Consider the following 23,476-nt stretch of genomic DNA (forward strand, 5'->3'; position numbering starts at 1 on the left):
ACATACTCCCTCATTATGACTCTTTTTAGATGGTTCAACCCATAGGAGAAACGTGCTAAGAGGAAGGCACGCTTGGCAAATCCACACTGTGATCAACTCCCACCCGGAAACCAATGTCCCCACTGTGGAAGGATGTGTGGATCCAGAATTGGCCTCCACAGTCATTTACGGACTCACTGTTAGAACGGTGTTTATGGAAGACAATCTTACTCAGCTATGAGTGATCGCCGAAGAAGAAGAAGAAGAACTATGATGAAGCTCTGTGTCTCACCCCTTATATAGCCAGCCAATTGCTGCGCTCTGGAAGAGAAGACCACCTGCAGATCCCATCCCATCAGGATGTCAGTTCCATACAATGTAGGAAACGAGCCCTTAGGCAAAAGACAAGATGGTGTCCTTACCCAAGGCACCTATGGAAGCCAGTTGGACTAGAAGTTGCATCTTACTCCAATGGTAGTGGAAGGCTAATATCTTCCACTGCACTGGAGGGCAGCAGGCTAGTGTAGGGGGTACCGAGTGGGTCTCATGGCACTCATAGCTCTATCCCCTCCCTGCCCCTCAACCTCATGCTGCCTTGTTCATCTTCTGCTTTGGAGAACAATGGTTCATCTTCTGCTGTGCAGAACAATGATCAAGGGGGGGGGGGGGGAGCCATGCCACACAATTGGTTGTGTGACTCAGTTCTCAGTTACAGGGCATCTTCCTAGTGATTATCTGGCAATTCCCACAACCCAAATTGCGTGGATTTCTACTGTTTATTAGTCAAAAGATTTATGCACACACTAGACTTACATAGAAACTATTTTTTGTTTCTGTGTATGCTGGAAGCTGCTCAGAGTAGCTGGGGCAACCCAGTCACATGGGCAGGGTAGAAATAATAAAATTCTTCTTCTTCTTCTTCTTCTTCTTCTTATTATTATTATTAATTTATGTTTCTAGCATAATTTTTGAGAGAAGGAGTCAGGGAATACTCAAAAAGTGACCATTCTCAGGGGGAAAAAAATTGGACAAAACCAATGAGAGTTAAAAGTGGTATAGAACTGATGGATGATAGGCAGCTAACTCAAAGCTGACCCATATATTTGTAATATAAATTCATGGGGGGCCCATAGCTCAGTGGTAGAACACATGGTTTGTATACAAGTTCACACCCTTTAGTTTAAAGGATCAGATCACACCTGATAGAGAAGACCGCTGTTTTTAAGGTCAAATCCACAACATACATTTAAAGCACATTGCTTTCCTGAAAGAATCCTGAGAATTGTATTTTCTTAAGGGTGTTGGGGATGTAAATTACAGTTCTGAGGATTCCATGGGGGAAACAATGTGCTTTAAATATATGGTGTGAATGTGATAATAGATTTTGGAAAGCAGCTCCCTATGGCCTACATATACCCAAAGAGGAGAAAAGCAGGAATGTATTGAGATTGCAAATTTTATTCAACCCTAAAGCATAGCTGTAATGTATTGTGAAAAACTACAAAATAAAGGCCTTTTTTCAATTTATATGCCACAAAACCATATATACCACAATATAATACAAAAGAAAGACACACAAATGCACACACTTTTTAGATTCAAAATCTTCCAAGTTGTCGAAAACTGAGCTACCCCATGCAGCAAGAATCTCTCCTCTCCCCTTGTCTTCAGTATTTACCATTTCAAACTTCTGTGTGCAAAGTAATAGAGTGATCTCTGAAAATGTAAGTGGCCGAATTATTTTGAAACCAGTCAAGGGAACTTCTTAACTGGAATGTTATCTCTTACTCTCTTTCTTTGAAGAGTCATCGACAGCTGGAGTTAAGTTAGCAGTCTTCTGACAAACTCTATAAGAACGAGTTCATGGTATAGCTCACATTCACTGGGGTATTGAAGAGCTCAACAGATAAAGACTTGTGTGGTTTGGTTCAAGCTGTGGTTACTGGACTGGATCCTGGTGTGAATAAAGATCAGGTTCGGATTTCTGTCGGCATGCTGAATTGCAAGCAGAATGCAATTTTATTTTGGCTTCAAACGAGAATCTTATTTGGGTGTAGCTGTGCAGCATTTTCATTCTGTCTCATGGAATATAGCATAGTCTCTCTTATGTACAGGCATGGCTGATAAGCTTAAGTCACTTGTACCAAATTTTCTTAGCAGAAAATCTAGCACGTCAAGTTATTTATTTATTCATTTATTTATTTATTGAATAATGCCAAAATATGCTGCTAAGCATTAAATCAATTGCACAAGCATTCAGGTATAAGCATTCATAATTGAAATACACAATTAAAATACTTAAACAATAGGCAGAGACTATAAGTTATACTACTGCAAAAACAAACAAACAAACCAGATCAATAGAAAAGTTTAGGATTTGGATGCTTATAAGTGCAATCCAAACGTGTATTTGGAAGTAATTCCATTGAGTTCAATCAGACGTATTCACAAGTAAGTATATACTGAATTGCACCCAGCGTGTGCTGCTTTCACAACAAAACACCACATTTACATTGCTAATAATTTGGTTCCATTCTTCACAGTAGCCTTTTTAATCATTGGGATTTGCAGGGATGTTCCCCCAGTTCTCCAAAAACTGAAAAACTTCTTACTAGTTTGTTTTCTGTTATACTAGAAGCTCCTGTGTTTTCAAATATTGGTGACAATCTAATCCATTTGTCCAAATGGGGAAAGAGCTGGGAGGGCCTGCTTGCAACACATTAACACACCACACACATCAATGCACCTGAGAAACTTCTTTGTAACATTTCAAGTTCCTTTATACTTAGCAGCTCCTGATTATACCTATACAATGTAACATAGTATTAAGTTAAATAAACAAGAGGCATTGGTCTTTAAAATGAGGGGGTACTTTTTAAAATCTCAGCACAAGTTCAATTTCCTTTACCCTCCCCATAGCCTGACTAAACTACTGCCAGAGTCTTCTGTTGTGGCTTACCTCCCACTGAAGAGCCCTCCCAGGTAGATCAAGAAAGAAAGAAAGAAAGAAAGAAAGAAAGAAAGAAAGAAAGAAAGAAAGAAAGAAAGACTTACTGGTCTCCTAACAATATTTGGTTACTCACTCTAAGAAAGTGCTGTTGACCTTCTGTCTTCTTAAGTATTCCAGTGTTGAGAGTTCCACTGCTTGGGGTTCACTAGCAGTTTCTCAATCTGATGCTCCCAACTGAAATTAATCAACACCAAGTTAGATATTGCATGGCACTATCAACATGTGGGCATCCCTTCACATACTTTTGCTTTGCTTCAAGAGGAGCACAAGCCAATGGAACATGATTCATCCTGCAATGGGCTTGTGGTGATGCAGAGGCAGGCCTTTTCACAAATGGCAGAGGCATTATGAGATGCATTCCCTACTGTCATAAAAAAAGGGGCCCATCTGTATTGGCATCCCACCGGCTTTTGAAGATGTATCCATCCACACAGGCATTCCCTTGATTTCTGAGCCCGTCTTCGGTTTTAATTTGCTGTGTTGTTTTAATTGGATTGCTTATGGCATGGGAGTGTTTTAATGTTCGAATGGGATTGCTTTGTGTTGCATTTTAATTGTGGATGTTTTTATTTCAATGTTTATGTAGACTTGTAAAATGCTTAAAGGTAAAGGGACCCTGACCATTAGGTCCAGTCGTGACCAACTCTGGGGTTGCAGCACTCATCTCGCTTTATTGGCCGAGGGAGCCACCGTACAGCTTCTGGGTCATGTGGCCAGCATGACTAAGCCGCTTCTGGCGAACCAGAGCAGCGCACGGAAATGCCATTTACCTTCCCGCTGGAGCGGTACCTATTTATCTACTTGCTCACCCCGTTGCGGGGATTTGAACCGCCGACCTTCTGACCGGCAAGTCCTAGGGTATCTTTGGCCTTAAGCGGTACGTATATAAATTAATAAACCATCAGCATCCAGGGAACATGTGTGCAACTAGGCTGACAGAAAGACTCCAGGCCACCCTGAAATGTCCTGGTGTAGCCAGGATCCTGCGACAACCAGTTGTGGCATCCCACTAACTCCCTGGCAGAACCATTACAGATTTAGATGTGACCTCAGAGGAGGACCCTAGTTACTTGCCAATGTTTCAATGGGGATTTCTACCAGTTATGTGAGTATAGGATTGCTTAGCTACAGTTTTTAGGTTTGTGGGAGAGGCAGATTCAAACAGGATCTAATTAAATATAATAGAGTTTGTATTTACGGCTTCCACCATTTTGAAGTTAAAGCAGGTGCCTTCTTTCTTACGAGAGTATTAGTAGCCACAGATTATCCTCCATGAATTTCTCTAACCATGATGGCTATGCTCCATATCCACTATTGGAGACAGAGGAGAATCCAATTGTGTTCAGGTCCTGCTTGCTGGTATTGTCAAGTGAATCTGTTTGACCATGGTAGGATCCTGAACTAGATGGGCCATGGTCCTGATACACCAGAGCTATTACTTTCTTGTGCAATAATTTGCACTCTTCATTCTGTTTGGTGCTTGAGTGAATTTGTAAGAGCTTTAATTCTCAAAAAACAAAGTGTTTTAGAACGTTCCATAAATCCTTATTGTTTAATAAACGCAATGCCACACCATTTGTGTTGGAGAACAGTGTCCAAATGATATGAAAACAATATTAAATATGTGTGGACATTTACAGGAACCGAGGAAAGCTTCTTGACCATATAAGCCTAATTTTTAAATTGCAAGATGACATTCCAGGATGCATCATTGCGGTTTTTGAGACGGATGATGTCATTTGGCTGTTGGGTTTGCAGCTTGCACAACATCCAAGGGAAGTACTATCTCACCAGGAGACGTGTCTTGTAATGTCTTCCTCCTTAGACTTCATTGTAGCGTTTGCCAGAAGAAAGTGTGCTGCTGAGAAAAAGTGCTAGGTAGAAATAAATACAAATGTTCTCTTGTTAGATACCCTTATCTGGTGTATACAGTTGCACTGCTGAACTCAAGAAGCTACATACCTCCATGCAACACAGCAGACTTAAATTACAAAAAAACCAGTCAAAAGAAGCTCAAGAAAGTCACCTACTGGATTTTTTGGGATTAAAGGAGATATGCAGTATTTTTTTAGCAGATAGTTATATCATGTGCATGGCATACAGGCTAGTAGGTTCTTAGGCCTGGGAAAACATTGCATGCCTTATACCTTTCCCTGTTATGCCATTGCATTTTAAGCGCCTCATCACCAAGCGATGATAGCTTACATTCAAATACTTGATAGCCTGGAGATGTGACTCTAAGGAGCTTTCCAGGTGAGGGTTTGCTCACAAAGATGGAGTGGTGGCGAATGACCCAGCGATGTTTTTCACATTAGCATGTCCCTTGAGAGGTCATTCAGACATCCTTTGCCAAGCTAGGGCCTTGATTGCTAGGGGAATGTATTTCCGCAGCACCAGTTAGAGCCGTGCAATGGATGAATGGTTTTGCTTCATCAAGGAATGACAGGTGAATCTGCTGCAAGAAGAGCCATTATCAGCAAGTAAAAGAGAAGAAGAATTTAAAAAATGAACTGGCTTAGGAGCAACTGGGGAGAACTATAGTGAAGCCTACCAAACATTCTCCTTTCCCATTCATATAGTGAATGAAGTGTTAGGTTATGAGATGTACACATAAGGAACAATCCCATGGTTCCTTGAGATCACTTGCAGCAATAATTCATTCTGAATACTGGATAGATGCTATAAGACTTGAACCCTGCTAGATCCTTCCTTCATGCAACACTGATTTCCCAGAGAACAGATAAGGCTGCTGCCTCTCACTGATCCCTGTCCTGACTATACTTTTAAGGGTGACTCTACACAGTATCTCTTGAGAGTCCCATGGACTGCAAGAAGATCAAACCTATCCATTCTTAAGGAAATCAGCCCTGAGTGCTCACTGGAAGGACAGATCGTGAAGCTGAGGCTCCAATACTTTGGCCACCTCATGAGAAGAGAAGACTCCCTGGAAAAGACCCTGATGTTGGGAAAGATGGAGGGCACAAGGAGAAGGGGACGACAGAGGATGAGATGGTTGGACAGTGTTCTTGAAGCTACCAGCATGAGTTTGACCAAACTGCGGGAGGCAGTGGAAGACAGGAGTGCCTGGCGTGCTCTGGTCCATGGGGTCACAAAGAGTCGGACATGACTAAATGACTAAACAACAACAAACACAGTATCTCAGCAAAGGCATGTTCCCAAACCCATGCCTGACAGATCTTAAGCTGGTGTCAGCCCTGAAAAGGGGGCAGGATAGAGCCAGGACCAGAGATGGAGTGGGGGGGGGGCGGAAATAGGCTGGATCCTAAGCCCATTTAGATCCATCACATGGCCTGGCAACCCCAGCGTGAGTTAAGCTGGCAAAAAGAGTGGTATAACCCAAACACCATTTTAATAGCTTGTTTTCCCCCTGCCAGGCTTAGGCCAGCTCAACCAGAAGTATCCTTGCTCCTGAATGCACTTTGGATACGATGTACTTTATGGCAGCTTAACTTCTACTGAGTTTGCTTTATGCCAGCTTCTTGCCTATAGGACTGCCGCCTTACCTGGGAGCAAGCCCCACGATGCTCAGTGGGATTTATTTCTCAATAAACAAGGTTAACATTGCATTGAAAAATGTGTGAGGCATAATGACTGACAACATGGTCTCCTTGCTAACCTCCAATCGGTGTGCGTGTGTGTGACAATACCATCTCCTTGTTAATCTCAATTAGGGGTGGGCGGGTGATGTATAATTCATAGAGGTGTAAAGTATACAAAGCTGCAGATGTGTGCAGGATAATTGCAAATGCCAGAATCTTTTAATTATATCATGTTGAGGCCAATGGAGTTGCAATTACCTCTCCTGTAAAATATGTATGTGTAATAATGGTTCAGTGTTCGGAATCAAAATGAAATGGCCACAATTAAACCACAGTCTTTCTGGAAACCATATAATATCTGGGTGTCCAATAAGCTCCAGACCACCCAACCTTCCATTGACTGTGGCTTCTCCAAGTTAAACCCCACCAGTTTCCAATAGTATAGAGCACTGGATATTTTAAGGCTCTTGTGAACAGAGCATAGCATAATATATTTTACATTAAAAGTAAAATATTACTTTAAGCATGAAAATAAAATTTAAAAAATTAAATCCTGATTTTGCCCATGTGTGCAGCAGATGAATTAAGGGTTTTGTAATAACAATTATTTGGTTAAAAAGTAGCCATTTATCTTCTATTTCACTTCTTACTTACAAGACCCAGTATATAAACAAAAGAGAGCTGGCTAAGCAAATCCAAATTTTCTTAGATTACTTTTCCCCCCTAAGCCACAGCTTTTCCTCAACTCAAAATAATCTCACACAAGTTATCCAGCTTGGCTGAAATATAGAAATATCCTTTCATTTCTTGCTTCTGTGGAGTTCTGTAGAGCTACTGTAGAGCTACTGTAGAGTAGCTATTGCAAGATAACAAGAGATACCCAATCAAAGTGAGTATGCCAGCAGCAATGGCACTCTCTCACATCGGAAAATTTGATTACTGTAACGTGCTTTGTGTGGGGCTGTCCTTGTATCTGGTCCAGAAGATGCAGCTAGTTCAGAATGCATCTGAGAAAGCTGAAATTGTTACCAGTTTTCTACCAGACCAGGTTCAAGGGTCTTGCATTAATTCACAAAGCCCTAAATAGCTTAGGTCCAGTGTACATTAAGGACCATTTGATGCCTTATGCTCTGCCTCGATCACTGAGCACTACTTGTGGTTCCCAATGTCCCTGAGCTTCTGTTGGACTGATGCTTTAGTGTGGCAGGCCCTCCCTTGTGGAACTCCCTGCTGGTAGAGGTTCAGCACGAATCACACCTGCCTTCTTTTAGACGTCTCCTAAAAACCGTGCTATTGAGACAGGCCTTTCTCAAAACACATAGAGTAGTATTCAACTAACCTGTCCGGTCCTCTCAAAAGTTTCCACTCGCACAATGGGACCTCTTCCACCATCCTCCCAACATCTGCTTTGGAGGTTTGGGGGCACATTTAGGAGGGGCAGGTGGGAAACATTCTGTAGCGCAAGCAGAAATGCTTGCGCCGATGGAATGTTCACTTAGCGCTAGGCTGGATTCCACACATAAAAAGCACTCAAGCAAGCAAATTCCCCTCAAATAGCCCTGAAATTTGGGAAATCTCCCCGGTGACCTTGTTTGCCAGTCCTGCTCGTGGATCTCAGCAAGATGTCTGCAAATGTTCTGCTCCGATGCAACATGCATTCCCCCCATGTATTCCTGCGTGGGACTCCTTCCAGAACACACGCACAGAGGGAAACCATTATTCTGGAACCAGCCCTGAATACGTTTCTGTTGCTTTCCAGCTCCCATTAATGGAGGAGAAAGAACAGGACAATCTGTACAAAAATATTAAGGTTTGTTATATAGATATATTTTCCCCCAGTCTTAGAAATATTTCAAATATTGAATTGGCAGGCATTATGTGTGAATAGAAGACTAATGGGATTGTAATGTTATAGATACCAAGTAAGTGAAATCTGATCATCTGTGATATGTATCACCATATATATCTTTCAAAACCTACTTTGGTCCTCATCATTGAAAAGCTGGAGTTGTGACCTTTTCCTGTTGCTTTCCATTGTTTTCTCCTTCGGCAGGTCAGCTTTGAGCAACCGAGCTATCCCCATAAAGCAGCCTTCATCAAAGTGGTGCCCTATTTATGTTTGGACTGTCATTCCGGCTGGGGCTGATGGGAATTGTCATCCAACAAACATATGAGGGGCACCAGGTTGCTGAAAGCTGCCTTATCTTCAGCTATGCCTCCCTAACACACACTGCCATTGGCAACACATGCCTGTGACCTTGATAAAAGAGCTGTTCAGGCAGAGCCTTAGTCCCTGGTGAACTCCTCTTGCAGGATCAGGCCTTAATTACTACAAATCCCTTCCAGCAGTCCCCAAAGATAAACTGGATTTTTCCACTGCCAATGTCAGCTGTGCCAGATGTTACCTATACTGTGCGTTCCTAGCTCTAAAACAGCTGTCAGATGTGTGTGCCAAGCTCCTAGCCACAATAGGATTTAGAAAGTAATACTCAAGATACCTATCTATCTGGTAGAATACCAGCATTCTTACTTTGTCAACAGGTCTGCTAGCATTGGCCCAATAAATTTTGCTGCCTGGGCTAAAAGACAAGAGATCATGCCCTTGTTTCATGTACTGGACCGGGAATAGATCATTATTTTAACATTGGTGGCGGGGCAGTGCCCTCTACTGCAGTGCTCATCAACCTTGGGTCCCAAGACATTGTCAGACTACAATGCCCATCATCACCTGCCAGTTTAGCCAGTAGTCAGGGATGATGGGCGTTGCAGTCCAACAACGTCTGGGGAGCCAAGATTGAAGAACATTGCTCTACTGCACCGGAGAGTAGAAGACTATCTTAGGGGGCACTTCCCAGGCTCCAGCAGCAACCACTTGTTGCATTCCCTAACATCTCCCACCTGATACACCTGCCTCACTCTGTTATATAACCGTGGCAGGGTCTAAGAAGAGGCAAACATTGTTTCATTACCTTTTTACTACAAAAGATAAAGGTAAAGGACCCCTGGATGGGTAGGTCCAGACTGTGGGGTTGCAGCGCTCATCTTGCTTTCAGGCCGAGGGAACCAGCATTTGTTCACAGACAGCTTTCTAGGTCATGTGGCCAGTATGACTAAACCGCTTCTGGTGCAACGGAACACCATGACATAAGCCAGAGTGCGTGGAAAGCCGTTTACCTTCCCACCACAGCAGTACCTATTTATCTATTTGCACTGGCGTGCTTTTGAACTGCTAGGTTGGCAGGAGCTGGGACAGAGCAATGGGAGCTCACTCTGTTGAGGGGATTCGAACCGCCGACCCAAGAGGCTCAGTGGTTTAGACCACAGCGCCACCCGCGTCCCCTCCTTTTACTTTACCTTTGCATTTTCACTGTAACCATGGGCTCTGTATGACTTGGGGCAGTTATAGACATTGGTAAAGGAGGTGGAGATGGGAATAAAACCAACTGCCAGTGGCTCTGGGGTGGCCACATTACAAAAAAAGAGGGCAAAATGAGATGCAGATTTGCATGTGCTAATTTATATGAATAGGTGCAATTTTGAAATGATTACTATAATTTAAACAGCGTGGAAGACTGTGAGCACATGATGTGTAACTCTAAAATTTCTCTGTAGCATGTGTCAAGCATGACTGTGGCTTCACTCATTGGCTAAATGCACAGAAAAGTGGTAGGAGGCTATCTGTGGAGGCGAGGGCTATCAACACCTACTTGCCACAAGGGCTATTCCCTGCCTCCACTGTCAGAGGCAGTAATGCTTCTGAATACCATTTGCTGGGGGCAAAGGGAGGAAAGGGAGAGTGTCGTTGTGTTTGGGTCCTGCTTGTGGGTTTCCTCTAGGCATTCGGTTGGCCACAGTTAGAACAGGATGCTGGACTAGGTGGAGTCACTCCATCTCCTGGGTCCCGCGCCGAGGGCCTTCTGGCAGTTCCCTCACTGCGAGAAGTGAGGTTACAGAGAACCAGGCAGAGGGCCTTTTCGGTTGTGGCACCCGCCCTGTGGAACGCCCTCCCATCAGATGTCAAGGAAATAAACAACTATATGACTTTTAGAAGACAGCAGCCCTGTTTAGGGATGTTTTTAATGCTTGATGTTTTATCATGTTATAAATTCTGGGAGTCATCCAGAGTGGCTGGGGAAACCCAGCCAGGTGGGCAGAGTATAAATAATAACTGTGGTTGTTGTTGTTGTTGTTGTTGTTGCCTTTGCTTTTTATAGGTAAAGGGTAAAGGGACTCCTGACCATTAGGTTCAGTCATGACCGACTCTGGGGTTGCGGCGCTCATCTCATTTTATTGGCCGAGGGAGCTGGCGTACAGCTTCCGGGTCATGTGGCCAGCATGCCTAAGCTGCTTCTGGCGAACCAGAGCAGCGCACGGAAACGCCATTTACCTTCCCGCTGGAGCGGTACCTATTTATCTACTTGCACTTTGACGTGCTTTCGAACTGCTAGGTTGGCAGGAGCAGGGACCGAGCAACGGGAGCTCACCCCGTCGCAGGGATTCGAACAACCGACCTTCTGATTGGCAAGTCCTAGGCTCTGTGGTTTAGCCCACAGCGCCACCTGCGTCCCTTGCTTTTTATACATTTATATAAAATATGAAAATTTAAACAAAATAAAAAATAACCTAATATTTGTTTTGATGCAATTTTGCCTAAAGCCCACACTTTTGCAAAACAATTTCCTCTGCAAAGAATCCATCTTTGCATGTTATTTTCACTACATATTCATACAGAAGCATTACCTTGTTAGGTGCATTTTTGTACACACCACTTGGCCAGAGAGCTGCATTGCAAAATTTGGATAAATGCCAATTTCGAGGGGTGTTGTTGTTTTGCTTTTCATAAAGTGTGAATTCGGTACTTTTGCCTTTAAATGTGAACTGAATAAAAATTCCACCTCCATCAGTGGTTATAGCTCTTCCCTTTTTTGAGAGCCAGTGTGGTGTAGTGGTTAAGAGCGGTAGTCTCGTAATCTGGGGAACTGGGTTCGCGTCTCCGCTCCTCCACATGCAGCTGCTGGGTGACCTTGGGCCAGTCACACTTCTTTGAAGTCTCTCAGCCCCACTCACCTCACAGAGTGTTTGTTGTGGGGGAGGAAGGGAAAGGAGAATGTTAGCCGCTTTGAGACTCCTGAAGGGGAGTGAAAGGCGGGATATCAAATCCAAACTCTTCTTCTTCTTCTTCTTCTTCTTCTTCTTCTTCTTCTTCTTCTTCTTCTTCTTGTCATTAGTTCAATTCTGGTACCAGGAATGAGCCAAGGTGGTCACGGGCAATAGATCGCCAGGGGAAAGGGAGGAAGAGTTCAGCCCAGATCACCCTCATTCCCTGCCCCTTATAAATCTGAGAGGTCTTTGGTACACAGACCCTATCACACACAGATAGCCAATGTAAAACTTTCCAGCCTAAAAATGTCTCTTCTTAAGGAACAAGACCACGATTCCCATCTTGGCACACTTAAAGCTGCTTTTGAGCCTTGCACAAGAGCACATCTATGTCACTGCAAATGACTCACATAGAAACATATTGTACTATGTCCTCCTAATGCTGGCAAGGACCCACCAAGGAGCGGGGGGGGGGGGGGCGACCCAGGCCTGACTGTTCCAAGCAAGTGGTTTTCTTGCAAATATTTGTCCGTCTACCAGGTGCCATGACAGCATGGGCAAACGGTTTGAAATAAAAGCTCAGGTCAATGTTGGGATTTAAGGTCTTTATCACACTGAAAACTGCTAGCTCAGTAAACACAAGTCAGCGAGTTTGTGCAGGGATTGTCAGGTGTGACGCTGCAGAAATTCCGGTTTCCTAACACAACATTTTTATTTTTATTTTTTAAAAGATACCACTTATAAATCATCCTGCCCATGTGGTTTTGTAAGAATGACAATGATTAAAATATGTCGTGATTACTACAAGTGAATAGTAAGAGAACCCATGCAAGTAACACTGACACAAAACCCCACACATACACTAAGTAGAAGAATAGACGCATAACCACCCCCCACACCACTCCCCACTCCCTCTCTTCCCCCTTCCTAATTCTTTAAACCAATTCATGAACCAAGAATTTGTACACTGACCACTAACAATGAAACATATGTTGTAGATATTTTCCACATTTATTATGCTATTTTTGTGATAAACAAATGAGATGGGGAGGGAATTGTGATTAAGGGTGGAATTTTCTGGAAATCCTGATGTTGAGCTTATCCACATAGGTCTGTTCCCCCATTTCCTTCTTGCTCCTTGATCTCAATGGGCAGAGCATCCCTCCCCAGTTCCACTAAAAATGCAAACAATTCCCAACTATTACAGTGGTACCTCGGGTTACATATGCTTCAGGTTACATACGCTTCAGGTTACAGACTCTGCTAAACCAGAAATAGTGCTTCAGGTTAAGAACTTTGCTTCAGGATAAGAACAGAAATCGTGCTCCGGCGGCGTGGCGGCAGCAGGAGGCCCCATAAGCTAAAGTGGTGCTTCAGGTTAAGAACAGTTTCAGGTTAAAAACAGACCTCCAGAATGAATTAAGTTCTTAACCCGAGGTACCACTGTATATCCATTTCTCTCTGTATATACCAGATGCTAGAACATAGTGTTATCCAGCACAGCTGCATGTTGGCAGATTCGGGGCAGGCAATAAAGCACTTGTTCACACGGCATGTAAGGAACATGCTTCTACAAGATGCTCATCTGCATTTTTTGCCTGACCCATATTTTGATCGTGTTGTGTACTGATCAACTCCTCCAAGTCTGCAAGCCTTTCTCCTTGTTCTGTGGCTATGCCTTGGGAAAATCCAATCTAACCCACTGAATTGGATCATAATCGGATATGTGGAACATCCAAAGAGAGATTTTGCTTAACAAAGTTTTAATTTGTCGGGTAAGGAAAGATATCCAGCCAGATGGCAGGGTATTTTTTATATATTATTATTATTATTATTATTATTATTTATTATATTGTAAGGCAAAGTCGCAGAACAATGAAGAAAAGCTCTTGGACCCGGTGAAATTAACTGGTAAATATATGGGTCAAGCAAAAGCGGATGAGCTGAAGATGGCTTTAAAAATATAATACTAATACTAATACTAATTTATACCCACACCCAATAACCCCCCCCCCCACATTTTTAAAGGGCATTGGATGTCAATCAGCCAAAGGCCTGGTCAAAAAAGAGGAACGCTTTTGCCTGGTGCCTAAAGGTGTATAATGAAGGCACCAGGTGAACCTCCCTGGGGACAGCATTCCAAAAACAGAGAGCCATTGCAGAACAGGCCTCTTCTCACATTGCCACCCTCTGGACCTCTCAAGGAAGAGGCACATGGAGAAGGGACTCAAAATATGATCTCAGGGTCCGGATAGGTCCATATGCAAAGAGGCGGCCCTTGAAAATTCATGGAAGATCCTGCTATCAACAGCCACTAGCCACAATGGCCATTTTCTTCCTCCTCTCTCAGAGGCCTCTGGTCTGATCCAGCAGAGCTCTTATGTTCTTATTGTGCTCTGGATCTGATTTGGAGGTAAAGGAAGTGGGGATTGTTAAAGATGCCCCCTTGCCATATGATGTGGTAGCTTGCGGTGTGCTGTTATATAAGCATGATGTGAGACAGATGGGTGTTTTCTTTTATGATTATTATTTAAAGAAGACATACTGAATTTTCCATTTCGCCACAGCCTCCTTCCCCGCTAGAAATCAACTGCTGAATCTTGTCAAATGTTGCCATTTAGTACATGAGTCACTTTGAGAGCTCTATTTGTTGCTGTGGAATGCCTCTCGACTTCTAAAGAAGCAGATGTTTCAAGTTAGCAGCAAGAGAGCTAAACAAGTGCATGCAAAGGCACAGCACAAATAACGTGTTTCATTACAGTTATTTATAGCTGTCCACAACTATCATAGTTTTTTAGCCGAAAATTATTAAAAGCAATTACAATTACTTGATTATACAGCTAAGGATGATTCATGCGGCGTAGCGTAAGCCATGTAACAAGTAGCAGCTTCCACATCCTCCTTCTTCGGAGGCTTTCTGGATTAATCTGCTGTTTTTTTCTCAATGGCTGTGGAAGTGATTTGACAAGGCAAGCCGCTTTGCAAGACTCTGGCCATTTTGAACAGGACTTCAGCATCCCGTTTGGCAACTGCTGGCCATCTTCAGTGGGACTTTGGCATGCTGCTATACAGCCTCTGGCTGTTTTCAATGGGACTTCAGCAGGCAACAGGCCACTTCGGTGGCAGGGCCGGATTTAGGTTTGATGAGGCCCTAATCTACTGAAGGTAATGGGGCCCTTTATATATCCAGCTGTCCTTTGTCAACAACAAATTGTTGCTGTGTTTTGTGTGTTGAATATATACTGTTGTTGTTTAGTCGTTTAGTCGTGTCCGACTCTTCGTGACCCCATGGACCAGAGCACGCCAGGCACTCCTGTCTTCCACTGCCTCCCGCAGCCCGGTCAATCTCATGCTGGTAGCTTCGAGAACACTGTCCAACCATCTCGTCCTCCTTGTGCCCTCAATCTTTCCCAACATCAGGGTCTTTCCCAGGGAGTCTTCTCTTCTCATGAGGTGGCCAAAGTATTGGAGCCTCAGCTTCACGATCTGTCCTTCTAGTGAGCACTTAGGGCTGATTTCCTTAAGAATGGATAGGTTTGATCTTCTTGCACTCCATGGGACTCTCAAGAGTCTCCTCCAGCACCACAGTTCAAAAGCATCAATATGCTATATGGTCATTTATGGACCTAATGGTATCTAAAGCCAGTTGCACACGTTGCCATTCAACCAGTCCATGCAGAATGTAGGCACCCTATATATAGAAATGAGCAAACCAGTGATATTTTAGGGAGCAGGCTAGCAGGCGGTACCCATTACTTACATCATAGGAGCCTATACAACACAAAACACTGTTGCTGTATGTAGGTTTTATTTTATTTGTTTTTTATCTTATATTTTGGAAATGTACATCCAGTGTTTTTTTCTTTAAATTTTTTTGGGGCCCCTAAGAGAGTGGGACCCTAAGCTATGCTTGTTTAGCTTATACGTAAATCCAGATGTTGTAAATGAAGTCTCCTGACAGCAAATCTATTAAAATAAAAATAACAACAATAACAATAATAATTTATTTATATTCTTTTTTGCCAATCACTCGTAGCCGAGTAAGATTGTCTTTCATGAACACGGTTTTAACAGTGTGTCTGTAAGTGACTGTGAAGGCCAATTCTGGATCCACACGTCCTTCCACAGTGGGGACATAGGTTTTCTGGCAGGAGTTGATCACCGTGAGGGTTTGCCAAATGTGCCTTCCTCTTAGCACATTTCTCCCTTTCGTCCTGAGTTTGAGCATCTTCAAAGTCCATGACACCTTTGGTAAAGGCTGTTCTCCAACTGGAGCGCTCGCAGGCCAGTGTTTCCCAGTTGTTGGTGTTTCTACTACATTTTAAAGATTTGCCTTGAGAGAGTCTTTAAACCTCTTTTGTTGACCACCAGCATTTTGTTGACCACCAGCTTTCCATTTTAAAGTTTGGAATAGAGTAGTCGCTTAGGAAGACGATAATCAGGCATCCAAACAACATGACCAGTCCAATGAAGCTGATGTTGAAGGATCGTTTCTTCGACACTGGTGATCTCTGCTTCTTCCAGTACACTGGCATTGGTTCACCTGTCTTCCCAAGTGATGTGTAAAAATTTTCGGAGACACCATTTATATGCCACCCATCTAACTGGGTTGTCCCAGCCACTCTGGGCAGCTTCCAACAATTTATAAAACCACAGTAAAACACCAAACATAAAAAGCTTCTCTATACAGGGATGTCTTCTAAAAGTCACATAGTTGTTTATCTCCTTGACATCTGATGGGAGGGTGTTCCGCAGGATAGGCACAACTATCGTACCAAGAAGGTAGTTGCCTGGTTGCTGGGAACCGCCAGAAGGCCCTCAGAGCTGGACCACAGTGTCCAAGCTGAACGATGGGGTTGGAGACGCTACTTCGGTTATACCTGGTCGGAGCCATTTAGGGCTTCAAAGGTTAGCACCGACACTTTGAATTGTGCTCAGAAATGTGCTGATGCAAGTTATCCAAGTTCCAATGGGAGCCACTGCGGGTGATGGAAACTCTGGATCGAATGCCAAAGAATCAGAAATAACATCTGAAATACCATTTGAATCTGGATGTCATTTCTCTGGGTATTGGATCTTTAGCAGAAATCTTCAGAGGGTGGGAAATATTTGCTTATTTCCCTACCATATAGAAGACTCATCTTGAGAAAGTGGGCTCATTCCAGGGTCTTTTATATCTCTCCAAATATTTTCCCTACACTAGAAAGGTTGGATAGACCTGGAATCATAGCTAAAAATTTATGACCTGTTCCAAAACTTAATACTGCTTGGGTTCACGTTTATATCTGAAATAAGTGTTCCACTTACATTGTGGCCCTTTCTTTTTCTTTTTCTTTCTTTCTTTTTTAAAAGAACTAATATATACATAAGCGCTCTGATTTAATAAAAAATCCCTGGGGTTGCATTTTTAGGTTCTTAAGTGTTTTATAATTAGGAATATTTACTAATTGTTCCAATGCTGGGGATACGATCTGGAAGAAATATCTATTTTGACATTGTGGTGTTATATGGGAAACACCCATTCACTTCTATGGGCTTTGGCTCAAATTCTAGTTATTTCCTGAGGTCGCTCTACTCTTTCCAGTTACTCTGGTTATGCGGCTAATTCTCACTTCTATTTATTCTGGGAGATTCCTTTTTTCCGGTTTGGACTAGAGCGAATAACCCTAAATTCCACTGTGGGTGCCAAACACTGTTTTCCATTACTGGAAAAATAAAGGTCTGGCTTTTATTTGGGACTTGATAGGTCTCTCAGTTTCCACTCCTCCTTGAAGGACTGAGCACAGCCTTAGCTGCATAACTTGCTCTTTCTTCTTCTTCTTCTTCTTCTTCTTCTTCTTCTTCTTCTTCTTCTTCTTGGGGGGAGTGAATGAGGGGGCTGGTGGAAGCTTTCAGCTCTCACAGGTGGGATCTCAGAGCTGAATCCTACTTTATGTTACAAACATGTTTGCCTTGTATCCATTGGTCATTTGTCTCATGACCTAAAGCTGCTCTTGAACAGCCCCAAGACTGGCACCACCATCCTGCTCTGGTCAGTGAAATGACCTGCAGCAGCCCCCCCAAGTATCCTTATTTTCCAGGGACAGTCCCGGATTTAGAGAAGCCATCCCGGTTTCTGATTTGATCCCAGAATGTCCCACTTTTCCTTAGGCCATCCCTATTTTCATCAGAGAAATGTTGGAGGGTACGGAGTTATGTGACTCTCAAGCCAAGGAGATAAGTAACTAGACAACTTTTAGAAGACACCTGCAGGCAGTCCCGAATAGGGAAGTTTTAAAATGTTTAATGTTTTATTATGTTTTTATATATTTTGGAAGCCGCCCAGAGTGGTTGGGGCAACCCAGTCAGACGGGTGGGGTATAATAATAACATTCTTATTATTATGGAATTTGTTGTTGTTTAGTCGTTTAGTCATGTCCGACTCTTCATGACCCCATGGACCAGAGCACACCAGGCACTCCTGTCTTCCACTGCCTCCCGCAGTTTGGTCAAACTCATGCTGGTAGCTTCGTGAACACTGTCCCACCATCTCTTCCTCTGTCGTCCCCTTCTCCTTGTGCCCTCAATCTTTCCCAGCATCAGGGTCTTTTCCAGGGAGTCTTCTCTTCTCATGAGGTGGCCAAAGTATTGGAGCCTCAGCCTCAGGATCTGTCCTTCCAGGGAGCACTCAGGGCTGATTTTCTTAAGAATGGATAGGTTTGATCTTCTTGCAGTCCATGGGACTCTCAAGAGTCTCCTCCAGCACCATAATTCAAAAATAGGATGTCCCTATTTTTATCAAAGAAATGTTGGAGGGTATGCTGCAGGCCAAGGAAGCTTCCTTGAAGCAACAGAACCTCTCTAAAATTGTCTTGTTCAGAAAAGCCTGCAGGGTCAGGCCAGTAGCTCATCTGGTCCAGCATCCTGTTCTCACAGTGGCTAACCAGATGCCTGTGGGAAAACCACAAACAGGACTTGAGCACAAGAGCAATCTCTGTACGCCCCCATGACTTCCGGGAACTGGTCAGGACTAGTCTATGCAACTAGGCGACATTCAGTGGACAGTGTGAATCATTTAAATTCTTTTAAAATATGACCTGCAGTGAAAAATTAAGTTGTCTGTTTGTCAGTAGGGCTGTCTCTGTGTTATGTACTGAGCTTGGATCCAAGAACAATAGACAGGTAGGATCCTAGAATGCAACAACCTGATTGGCCTGCAGGAGCTGCCCAATCAGGCCCCAGGAGGAAGTTAATCAGCCTATTAGGCCAGTAGGATCCTAGAATGCAACAACTGATTGGCCTGCAGGAGCAGCCCAATCAGACTCCAGGTGGGAAGCAGAATCAGCCAATCAGACAGTACCCCATCGTGTAGATAATGCACCGGTATATAAAGCCTGAGGTTTGGGGGGAAATTCAATTCACTGTTTTATGAGCTGCAGTAAAGAGCATGAAATCACTGCTTGACTCCGAGTATATTTCACTCTGCTATCTCTTTACAGAGAGAACAGTGACTGCCAGTTAGCTACTAATGGGCTAAATTCAAGGGGTCAGTATTGATGTAAAAGCTCTATACAGTTTGGGACCAGGATTCTTAAAAGGTCATCTCACCCCTTATATACCCAGCTAATCACTGTGCTCCTGCAGATAGCATCTCATCAGGAGGTCCATTCTGCACAATTCAGGAATCAGACTTTTAGTGTGGTGGCACCTTCCCTATGAACTCCCTCACCTTGCATATGAGGCATGTCTATTATCTTTTCATCACATACCAAAGACCTTCATTTTACAAGCCTTTCAAGCGGAGGCTCTTATTCCAGTTTGCACTGGATTTGAAATTGTCTTAATGCATCATTTTCATTGATGATGATGATGATGAATCACTTCAAGATTTCACAAATTAAATGGATAATAAAATATTATTAGCATTACTAAACCATTAGTAATGGAAACCCAGCCAGATGGGTGGGGTATAAATGATAAATTATTATTATTATTATTATTATTATCATTATTATTATTATTATTTATTGGAAAACATCCTTTTTGCTATGAAGATCTCAAGGTGCAACAAATCAATACGGAGAATCGTCTTTCTGCACTTCTTTAGCCATGACATTCTGCACCAACCTGGAATTTTCCTTATGGGTCAAGCTTTGCTTTTTGCATACCTGCTGATGAATCTTCAGATTTTCAGTTTCCAGTGGTTAGCAAAAGGAAATTCCTAGCTATTATGAATCCAGAGATCCATTTCAAAGCATATGAATACTAGGACCTGCAAGTGGATATGAGTTCCGGTGCTCATAGAGTGGTGCTCGTGTGATCTAACCATAGACATAATTCTCTCAAGTACGACTGTTTTCAAAGGACTAAAAAAATATTCCAGATGCTTGCAACTGGGGGGAAACCCTGCATCTGCATCATTTAGCCTTAAAGAGCACTCGTAGCAATTGCTAAATTGCTAAATCAATACATCTTGCTTCTTTTGTACATTTGAATGTGTTTCAGCTTTGTTTTTATAACAGAAAGCTAAGTTGGTACTTATCTCTTCCTCTGGAGTCCTTCTTTCAAAAGTCTAGACATTTGTCAGTATTTCCATGAAGGAAAGACACTATCATCCCTTTTACCCCAATGAATTCTAGGCAGGGCCTTTGCTGTGAAATACTCATTTCATTAGTTGGCTTTCATTATTTAAAAAACAACTTTTTTTCATGGGGATTGTACAGAATGCCATGGAGATTTTTCTCCTACTTGGAAATTGGATCATTTGGTTATGTAGAGCTCAGCTGTGGGTCTAGTTTTGAGTCAGTGAAAAAAAAAAAACACCACCCTTATTTTTGTCAAGTTTGTGAGCATTTAACCAGCATTTCCACCTCCTCTTGTGCTGCGTATTATGGAGCAGGAGTCACCAACACGGTGCCCATGGGCGCATGCCCATGCACCTGCAGAAGCCTTCCCTGGTACCCACAGCGTTCTCTCTCCTCCCTCTGCAAGTTAGACTCAAAAGAAGCATTCTATGGTAGCTAATGGAATTGGTTGCAGGGTCTGTGTGTGGTGTGTAATTCAGCCCCTCTGGTGTTGCATATGTGTCACGGTCTGGTTCATGGGCGATCAAAGTCCCAGCTGGGGTCGTCTGGACCAGGGGTAGGGTGGGAGCAGGAATGGGAGTCCAGAAGCCAGGAGTCAGGAAGCCAAGAGTCCAAGGGTCAGAGAGCCAGGAGTCACAAAGTCAGGGGTCAGAGGATCAAGAAGCAAGGAGTCAAGGAGCCAAATGCAGCAAGGCAGGGAGCGTGTTGCTGTGGCAAAGAGCCGAAGGGAAATGCTGACCTTATATCCCTTCCCGGCTCTTGCCACCTGGTGCTGTGAGTTACCAATCGGCCTCACCTGTGCGGCTGCACCTTGCCTCTTCAGAACAAACTTAGGAAGGCCCTAGTCCTGCAAAGTCCTACTGGTCACAGGGCCTGGCTCCTGCATGCATATGTGCCTATGGGTCCTGACCATATGTGCCTATGGGTCGCCAGAAGTTGGCAATTCCTGTTATGAAGGCAGACTGGCATGTGGCAGTGGCTCAGTGGGGACTGCTTCAGGAGAGTATGAGGCTCTTCCTGACAACTGCAAGCTGACCAAATTGCCTCTGCATCTCAGTTCAAAGAATCATAGAACTGTAGACTTAGAGGAGACTCTCAACGATCATCTAGTCCAAACCTCTCCAATGCAGGAATCTCAGTTAGATAAGACATGGCAAATTGCCATCCATCTTCTGCTTAAAAACCTCCAAGGAAGGAGAGTCTGCCACCATCTGAGGGAGTTTATTCCACTGCCAGACAGCTCTTAGCGTTAGAAAGTAGTTTGTAATGTTTAGTCGGAATCTCCTTTCTTATAACTCGAACCAATGGTTTGAGTCCTATCCTCTGTAGATGCAGAAAACAAGCTTGCACCACCTTCCATGTGGCAGTCCTTCAGATATTTGAAGATGACTATCATAAGACCTCTCTGTCTTGTCTTCTCCAGGCTAAACATACCCAACACCCAACACCCGTCAACCATTATTGTTATATAGTTATTTGTAGTATGTTTCCGAGCGCAATTCAAAGTGTTGGTGCTGACCTTTAAAGCCCTAAACGGCCTTGGTCCAGTATACCTGAAGGAGGGTCTCCACCCCCATCGTTCTGCCTGGACACTGAGGTCCAGCGCCGAGGGCCTTCCGGGGGTTCTCTCACTGCGAGAAGCCAAGTTACAGGGAAGAGGGCCTTCTCGGTAGTGGCACCCACCCTGTGGAACGCCCTTCCACCAGATGTCAAAGAGAAGAACAACTACCAGACTTTTAGAAGACATCTGAAGGCAGCCCTCTTTAGGGAAGCTTTTAATGTTCAGCAGACCACTGTATTTTAATACTTTGTTGGAAGCCGCCCAGAGTGGCTGGGGAAACCTAGCCAGATGGGCGGGGTAATAATAATAATAATAATAATAATAATAATAATAATTTGCAGCATTTTCTGTGTCATGTACTTAGTACCCAAAGGTTCATTTACACAAGATTCCAAGGGCTTTATCCAAAGGCTGAAATCAACTTGTGAAAACAAGAAGAAGAAGAAGAGTTTGGATTTGATATCCTGCTTTATCACTACCTGAAGGAGTCTCAAAGCGGCTAACATTCTCCTTTCACTTCCTCCCCCACAACAAACACTCTGTGAGGTGAGTGGGGCTGAGAGCCTTCAAAGAAGTGTGACTGGCCCAAGGTCACCCAGCAGCTGCATGTGGAGGAGCGGAGATGCGAACCCGGTTCCCCAGATTACGAGTCTACTGCTCTTTGTTAGGATATTTCCGTTCCACCTTAAAAGGGAGCAGGCTTTGTGAGTCACAGAGTCTGCGTATTTCCTGTTCACAGGAAGTTTCTGTTTTGTCTATAGCTGTTGTTTTCTCTCTCTGTGCCTGAGACATCGAAGCAGGCAGTCATGTTTTTTCTTTGTTCTGATCAACGCTGAATAAAGTTGTAAATAATGCTCTCCTGAGTGCGCCTTTCGTTGTGCGAACTCTGCTGATAGAGCGTGCACGAGCTCTGGAATGTGGCAAGCTATTTCTGAGGCTTCGTGTCGCTAATTGACTGATACTGTATCTACGGGAGATCGATGGATCGTCCGGAGACGACATGGAACCATGATGGCCTCTGTCTCCCTGGCAGTATCACAACACTCTTAACCACTACACCACACTGGCTCTCAGTGTGGTGAGGGATTTCAACATGTTTAATCCAAAGCTCCCTGCTGGTTACTGTGTGATTCTCATGTCACTGTGTTCCTTCATAGGATCACATGGTATAACCACCAGAGAAAAAACTACTATTGGAGCCTTACCCATTCTGAATGTTTGGAAATACACAGCTCCCATCAACCCCAGCCAGATTGACTCTTGACAAGGGATCATGAGTCCCCAAAACTCAGAGGGCACAAGGTTGGTAAAGAGTGTTATTGTCCTTACATTCAACTATCACAGTTAGAAAGAGATTTGGACCAAAAACAACTCACCTTCAAAGGAGCTGGTGTCTCTCTCTGTCCTCTGATCCACCCCTTCATTGTTCAAATAAGTGACGTGTTATAAGAAGTTCACAGGTTATTATCCCCGGTTCTGTAAATGGAGTAGACAAGCCATAATCTGTAGCATCTGCTGGAAGAAATCAACATTCCACAGCACACTAAATAAGTCTGCTTTTGAAGGATGGGTGTCTGAGCCAATTCTACTCACTCCAAAACTATTTCAAAAATGAAGCGTAAGCTCATATTAAAGCATTTGCATTATAAATTGCTGTCTACAGGTAAGATTCAATCTCCACCTGGTTAGAGCTGAAGGCAGC

The 23,476-nt window shown here is 43.5% G+C and overlaps 1 long non-coding RNA gene across 6 annotated transcripts; it reads right to left on the minus strand.

The window, feature by feature from the left end:
- Window positions 1-1,308: 1,308 nt before the first annotated feature.
- On the minus strand, window positions 1,309-23,448 carry LOC308480936. Of its 6 annotated transcripts, none has more exons than XR_013988319.1 (4): window positions 23,151-23,448; window positions 4,781-4,863; window positions 3,063-3,163; window positions 1,309-2,054 (listed from the first exon to the last, which is right to left on the minus strand). It is a non-coding gene; the product is annotated as an uncharacterized lncRNA (long non-coding RNA). The 6 variants fall into 6 exon arrangements; XR_013988320.1 differs by having other exon boundaries at window positions 1,319-1,974; XR_013988322.1 differs by having other exon boundaries at window positions 1,425-1,933; window positions 4,781-4,847.
- Window positions 23,449-23,476: the final 28 nt, after the last annotated feature.

Source organism: Podarcis pityusensis (genome assembly GCF_964106645.2).
Source record: "Podarcis pityusensis genome assembly, chromosome: 7".
Classification (NCBI taxonomy): Eukaryota; Metazoa; Chordata; class Lepidosauria; order Squamata; family Lacertidae; genus Podarcis; species Podarcis pityusensis.